This window comes from Octopus bimaculoides, chromosome 11, assembly GCF_046866305.1.
Source record: "Octopus bimaculoides isolate indiv1 chromosome 11, ASM4686630v1, whole genome shotgun sequence".
Classification (NCBI taxonomy): Eukaryota; Metazoa; Mollusca; class Cephalopoda; order Octopoda; family Octopodidae; genus Octopus; species Octopus bimaculoides.
In genome coordinates this window covers 43544890-43552031 of record NC_142938.1, presented here as the reverse complement: position 1 = coordinate 43552031, position 7142 = coordinate 43544890, and the positions used below count along the sequence as shown (strand labels likewise).

At 35.2% G+C, this 7142-nt stretch overlaps 1 protein-coding gene across 6 annotated transcripts in view; it reads left to right on the top strand.

Moving 5' to 3' along the window:
* Window positions 1-363: 363 nt before the first annotated feature.
* Window positions 364-7142, top strand: part of LOC106880321 (GDP-D-glucose phosphorylase 1) — a 68675-nt gene continuing 61896 nt past the window's right edge. Inside the window, exons 1-2 of one of the 6 annotated variants that reach the window (XM_089359881.1) lie at window positions 765-828; window positions 1301-1481. The gene's annotated coding sequence lies outside the window, so the exon portion shown is untranslated. Of the gene's footprint in view, window positions 829-1300; window positions 1482-2695; window positions 2825-7142 lie in introns of those variants that run through there. The other 5 variants (XM_089359880.1, XM_089359886.1, XM_089359882.1 and 2 more) reach the window with 5 other exon arrangements.

Here is a 7142-nt window from a genome sequence, read left to right as displayed (position 1 = left end):
TTTTAAGTCTATAGGCAACACAATCAGGAACTAAAACTATGTATGCAGTTTACTTGATGTAGTTAACATATAATAAGCAAGTATAGCTTTGTAGTAAGTTTGGCTTTGGTAAGCAAGTATGACTTTGTAGTTAGTAAGTAAGCAAGCAAGTATGGCTTTATAGTGAGTAAGTAAGCAGGTATGGCTTTGGTAACATATACCATGCTTTTGCTCATTGTTTTAGGTGCTTATGTAATCATGAGCTGACATATACACATCTTTCACTCTCCCACCCTTTAACCTACCGTCACATCAGGACATGACAAATGGGGAGAGAGTGCTGCACTAGTACTCAACTGGTATTTATTTTCGGTTGAGTAGACTGGGAAAACATGAAATAAAGGGCATTTATAAAGATCGCAACGATCCGACTGGTCCAGGAATTGAACTCACGACGCTAGGATCACGAACCGAACAACCTCACTACCAGGCAACGCGCCTCCGTATTTGATGTAGTTTGATGTTTTAAATGATTCACTGACAAAGACTAATGTCTAATCAACTAATTTAAGGGAGACAACCACAATATTTTAAAGGTCTAACCATCACATTTTATTTTCATATCCCTACAAACATGTGCTTTGTTTCTAATTAGAATAAACCAATTGCAAATCAAAATGAAACTTTATCGTGTCTTGTAATTCAAGATAATTTCTTAAGCGATTTTTGGATCGACCGGAAGTCAATCAAAATTATTACATTATCATTGGAAGCTAAGTTGTTGAGTAATCAATCGCTGAACCTTCGACAACACGCTAGATAAAAAAAAAATTATAATTTATTACACAGGTAAAATTATTGTTATTTCTTACAAAGGTGAAAAAAAAAATTACAAAATCTTACACAGTTGCTTTGAGATATGTTACAGAGTGAGAAATTAAATTCTTCAAGTTAAATGACATCAAACAGTTATCAAAACCGGTTCATGACTTCTGTAACCGCTAACTTAACTCTATAGTTGTAAGTCTTGGGAACAAAACTAGATTTAATGGGAAATTGAAAATACGATTGTGTGATCTTTTATGTTTTTCTCGGTTATCTTTTCTCGGCCTTAATTTTAACGTGTAAGTTGACAATCGATTGGAAACAACTCTATCGTAATGTACTAATGTGTTTACAATGACAAACCAATGTTCTGTATAACTATTATTACTTCTTCATTTCACATATGTATCGTACAGAATAATTCTTTAAATTCCCAAATAAACAATTACTGAATTCGGTATAACTCACCTCCCTTCTTTTTCTTTTAATGAATTAGGTTGGAAACATGATTTCCGAATTTTCAAGCGGTATGAACAAGTAAATTAATAAGTCGGCAAGTGATAGCTAGTAAAATATAACCTAAACTTTTGCTGGGTCGTTTAATTCGTCGCTTTTACAAAGTAACATTGCAATTCTTAGATCTAAGGGGCGAACCAGCATATGACAGCAGTTAACATGCAAGTAACATTTATTTATTTTTGCGATACAGTCATATATAACTGCAATATTGTTTCTTCATTTTAGCATTACATATATAAATACATATAGGTTTGGTTGAACAAACAAGAAAAATAGAAATCAATATCTTTTATCTTTTATTTGTTGAAACAAGTAGACTACAGTGTGGTGGGGCATCACCTTGAAGGCTTTAGTCGAACAAATCGACCCCAGTATACTTTTTTTTAATTCTGGTATTCTATCTGTCTCTTTTTGCCGAATCGCTAAGTTACCGAGACAAATCAACGCCAGTTGTCAAGCAGTAGGGTGTATGGGACACACACGTGTCTGTGTTTTACTCGTTTAGATATTGCGGTCCTAATAACCTGGTGTAGAACTCAATATACGTATACTTCTGAACGAGACCAGCTCCTTTCAGTTTCCGTCTACCAAATCCACTCACAAGGCATTAGTCGGCCCGGGGTATATAGTAGAAAACACTTGTCCGAGTTCCATGCAGTAGGACCGAATCTAGAACCAGGCGGTTGGAAAGCAAACTTCTGCACCGATACATTTTTGGTTGATAGAAAATTACGAAAGTGGCTCAATCGCCAAAATTTTTGGGCATAGCACTTAAAAAACTGACTTCATGAGCTATCAGATTTAAAATCGATTTAAGTGCTATGCAAGAAACTCTCGGCCCTTGAGTTACTTTTGCAACCTTTTGCCGATTAAATATATTTATCCCCCTATCGCTGCTTCTTTCTGTTTATCTGCCTGTATTATATATATATATATATATATTGGGCTGAAGATTGGAATAGTGAAATTTCCATTCACTTAACCATGAAACGATTCGTATCCAATTAACTAAAGGCTTGGTTTGTTTACGCTTTTCCCTCCGGTTTTTTGTTCTATGTGTGCCATAAATATCGCCATCCGCTTTAGAGAAAAATTTGTAGTTTGGAATCAGTAGTTCTTTGACTGCTATTTCTAAATTTTCAGTATGTTGGAGAAGCAACTCAATTGCTAATCCCTGTATATTTATGATGATATATATATATATATATATATATATATATACACACACACACACCGATAATGCTGTGAAAGTATTTCCGCTGCTGCACGCATTCGTAGCATGTTCAGAAAATGTTGCGTGCGTTATTTAAAAGTTCGGGCAACATTTACGCCAAAATTAAGCGATGAATACACGAACCAGCCGAACTGGGAAGCTAAGTCGTGTTATTTTCGCCAGTCAGAGTGACTGGCCTTACCTCATCGTCAGTAAATGTGTTCTGTGCCAAACTACAGTAGTTTCAAACTCTGCTGCTAATAATTGCAGTACTTCCGAACGAACCAGGTCTATTTTTAATTAACTAATTTTTTTATCATTGCAAATACAAAACAAAGAAAACACGCTGCACGCTATATAAGTATAATCTTCACCCACAAATATTACTGCTAAAATTTTGTTTATGTGGAAGGACTCTTGAAAAAATAAACGAAATCGAACTTAATCACTACTTCCTATGTAGATGTGATTGGCATCACAAAAAGTATTGACGTGACAGTAACAGTATTTAATATGTAGATGTGATTGGCATCACAAAAAATATTATTTGACATAGCAGTAACAGTATTTAATTTCATCTCTCAACTTTTTAATTTTAAATCTCTTTGACATTAATAAAATGAATACAAAACAACTACTTGGGGCAATTGCATAAATAATTTCTCCTGCAAATTTTTTCCCATTGTACCAATGTAAGAAATCATTATTGGAAATTTTTTAACTGGAGACTTGCACATTAGTTTTATTTATTTAACAGATTTAAACATTATAATTGTGAATGCACACTCATACCCATTCCCCTACTACCTAATAACCACTTCTAGCCTCTCTGTTGTCATTATTCCTTCTCCGAATTTACATTTACTGTGTACGAGGCATCACCCCACCCGTTGTTCACGCTGTAAAGTGGTTAGCATTAGAAACGGCATCCAGCTATAGAAACTAAGTCATAAAACACTCATGAGCACCTAGTGTTTTGGTGTTGTAACTCCCAGAAGGCAGCGACTCAGATCAGGACGACTCCCCCAACTCATACCAGCATAGAAAGAAGACATAAAATGATAATGATGTTTATGCATACGCACATACACGATGGTCCTGCTTAACAATATCTAATTTTAATTTCATCATCATCATCATCATCATCACCACCACCAACATCACCATCATCATCATTTAACGTCCATTTTCCATGCTGGTATGGGTTGGATGGTTTGATAGGAACTGGCAAGCCAGAGGACTGCACCAGGCTCCAATGTCTGTTCTTGTATGGTTTTTATGGCTAGATGCTCCTCCTAACATTAATCACTTTACAGAATGTACTGTATACTGTGTACATTTTATGTGACACCAGCATGAGTTCTTTTTATGTGACACCAGCCTGGGTGCCTTTTACGTGGCACCAGCATGGGTGCTATATATGTGACACCAGCATGAGTGCTTTTTATGTGGCACCAGCACAGGTGCTTTTTTGTGGCACAGCACCCATGGGGATGCCAAGTAACTTATAAGACAAAGACCTCTTAGCTAAGAGAGGGAGTGGGATCAAGGGAAGTGGTTATGTGCTGGGAAAGAGGTTAGAATATGATAGAGGGACAGAGATAGCTGTTTTACTATAGAAGAGATACTTGGTTACACTTATAGGACAAGGAAGGTGGGAGAGAGTTAAGGGGGAGGATAGAAATACTTTTACAAAAGCCATGGAAATGGAAACTTAAGAGTTAATTGCTCAAAATAAAGTGCCAAACATTCTTAATGATTACTTTAAAAGTTTAATTATCACAAACTGTTTTGATAATGACTTTGTAAGTATTTGATCACTCAGTCAGTTTACATGTTGGTATCAGGCACTTATTGTATTCTTGTTCTCTCTGCTATTCTTTCAATCTTTCAAACTTTTATAGTAATTCACCCTTTCAATCACTAACCTACTCTATTTTAACACAACATTGCTCATTAAAATATGTAGTTGCTAACTACTGGTTGATTTTATTTTTAATAATGTAGCATAATTCTACCCCAGTATACATTTTTAAATTCTGGTATTCTATCTGACTCTTTTTGCTGAACCACTAAGTTACCAAGACAAATCAACACCAGTTGTTAAGCAGTGGGGTGTAGGGGACACACACGTGTGTGTGTTTTACTCGTTTAGATATTGCAGTACTAATAACATGGTGTAGAACTCAATATGCGTATACTTCTGAATGAGACCAGCTCCTTTCAGTTTCTGTCTACCAAATCCATTCACAAGGTATTAGTTAGCCCGGGTTATATAGTAGAAAACACTTGCTTTTCATTGTTTGTAGTTTTATCATCTCTAGCAAATGGGGTATCCAAAACTGAAGAGAGGCAGAAATAGCCCGAAACCAGGCTGGTCTGCTGGTCCCATTGCTAGAAGGTGGTAGGGGTTTGCTCCCCTGTTTGCAATATCTTGAATGCTGCTGTGCATCATTAACCAGCTAGAGTAGATGTTCTCTTGGGGTTAAAAAATTGCAGTAAAGTCCGTTTGAACAGACAGCCATGTTGAAGTGGCTACAAACATTACTTGTTAGTACAACTACTATGTTGATCTCTTAGAGAGATTTCAGAACTAAAACTTTATCATTGTAATTAGATTACCTTATCACACTTCATGGTACAATTACTGGAAAATTTAATGAATAACCATGACAATCTTGGAATAGTCATAATAGTTGATACAATTGAGAATATAACTGCCGTTTATAACACTACTTGTATGTGAATTTGCTTCACACTTCATGATCTCTCACTTAATGATTGGAAATTTGGAAGCATTTACGTCATTGATGTATTCCTGCATGTATGTAGGTGACTCTATGGTGTAGTGCAGTGGTTCTCAATCAAAAGGGTCCAATTATTAGCATATCGGTTCTCGATAAAGCAAAGTTGATTGCCATTCTCACTGTGGATTATAACTTCCAGTCCTCTATGAACTTTTCAGAGACATATCATGAGGTGCAGGCATGGCTTCCCAAACATGTGATTCTGGGTTCAGTCCCACTATGTGGAACCTTGGGCAAGTGTCTTCTGCTATGGCCTCAGGCTGACCAAAGCCTTGTGAGTAGATTTTGTAGAAGGAATGTCAAAGAAGCCCGTCATGTGTGTGTGTTTGTTTGTGTCTGCACCTGTGCCCCACCACCGCTTAACAACTGGTGTTGGTGTGTTTTGATTTCTATTTTGCTTGGGTAGACCTTCATAGCCATTCAGTGTTTAAAAAAATCCTGTTATATTTTTATTATTAAATATTATTAGAAATTGCATTAAAAAAATTGTTCAAATATTTTTGTGCATTGTAGAAGTAAAATCAATTTATTGTATATAAATTATAACTGCAAAATCTTATATGGATCCCAGTTGAGAACCACTAGTGCAGTCCGTATCATGTCTGCTTTATGCACAGAGAGTAATGAGTGTGAAACTACTTGGAACCTGTATGTATTATCTTGTCCAACCCATGCAGAATAAAGAAATTAATGGATGTGTATTTTACGTTTATGACAGAATATTTTACATTTTACATTTAGACAGAATAAATAAATAAATTAATGTATGTGTATTTCACATTTATGTACATATATATATATATATATATATATATATATCTAGGGTTGTCCGGAAAGTTTGTGCCGATTTATAGTAGCTTACTTTATGACTTATTTGCCATGAAACCACCTCAAGAGGGGATTTTCAAGTTAAAGGAAAGATGGAGATGCATTGTGCAACAAAATGGTTCATATTTGGTTGATTAAAAATGTAATGGCAAGTATTTATTGACCTTTTTCTTTCCTTTAAAAATCGGCACGAACTTCCCGGGCAACCCAATATTAGGGTTTGGATAGTGTGATATACAAAAGCGACCCTAAAGATCTAGACCTTCATGAAGTACTGCTTTGGGAGGCTACCTAGACTCCATTGGCTGAAGAAAATCAGCAATTTAGCCATGCAAGAACAAAACTTTTAGACCCCCATTGATGTGGAAATCTAGCAAATATAGTAATACTGGATTAGACACAGAACTACAGTAGAAATCTGAACTGTTTAGGGATTGAATTGGTCCAGTTTTTCAGGTAATACTTATAAAATTCATATTTAAGGACGAATAAAGAAGAGATGAACTGGTATATTTTGAAAGTTTATCTATCAGTTAACTATTTTCATTACAAATAAAAGAAAAAATATAGGGATAGCATGTAATTCTTGAAATTATATTTAAAAATGAACATTGTAGAAGAAAAATACCATAAAATGAATGAAAAAGTGGAAGTTATTTTATATAAATTAGCTATTTTTAGTTTATTAACAAAATATTTTCAGATAAAATACAAAATACAAAATGGTAAATAATAGGGAAAGAAAAGGGAAAATAAGAAAGCTTCTGACAATGTAGAAAGTTTTACAAAACCTTTAAATTTCAGGTGCTAAGGCTCATCTTCAGAAGGAAAGAGTCTGGGAAGTGTCCAGTTACACAGGTTCTGTTACCCTACACAGACTCCTGAACCTGTGTAACTGGACAGTTCCCAGACTGTTTCTTTCTGAAGATGGGCCTTTGTGCCTGAAATATAAAGATTTCTATAAAACTTTC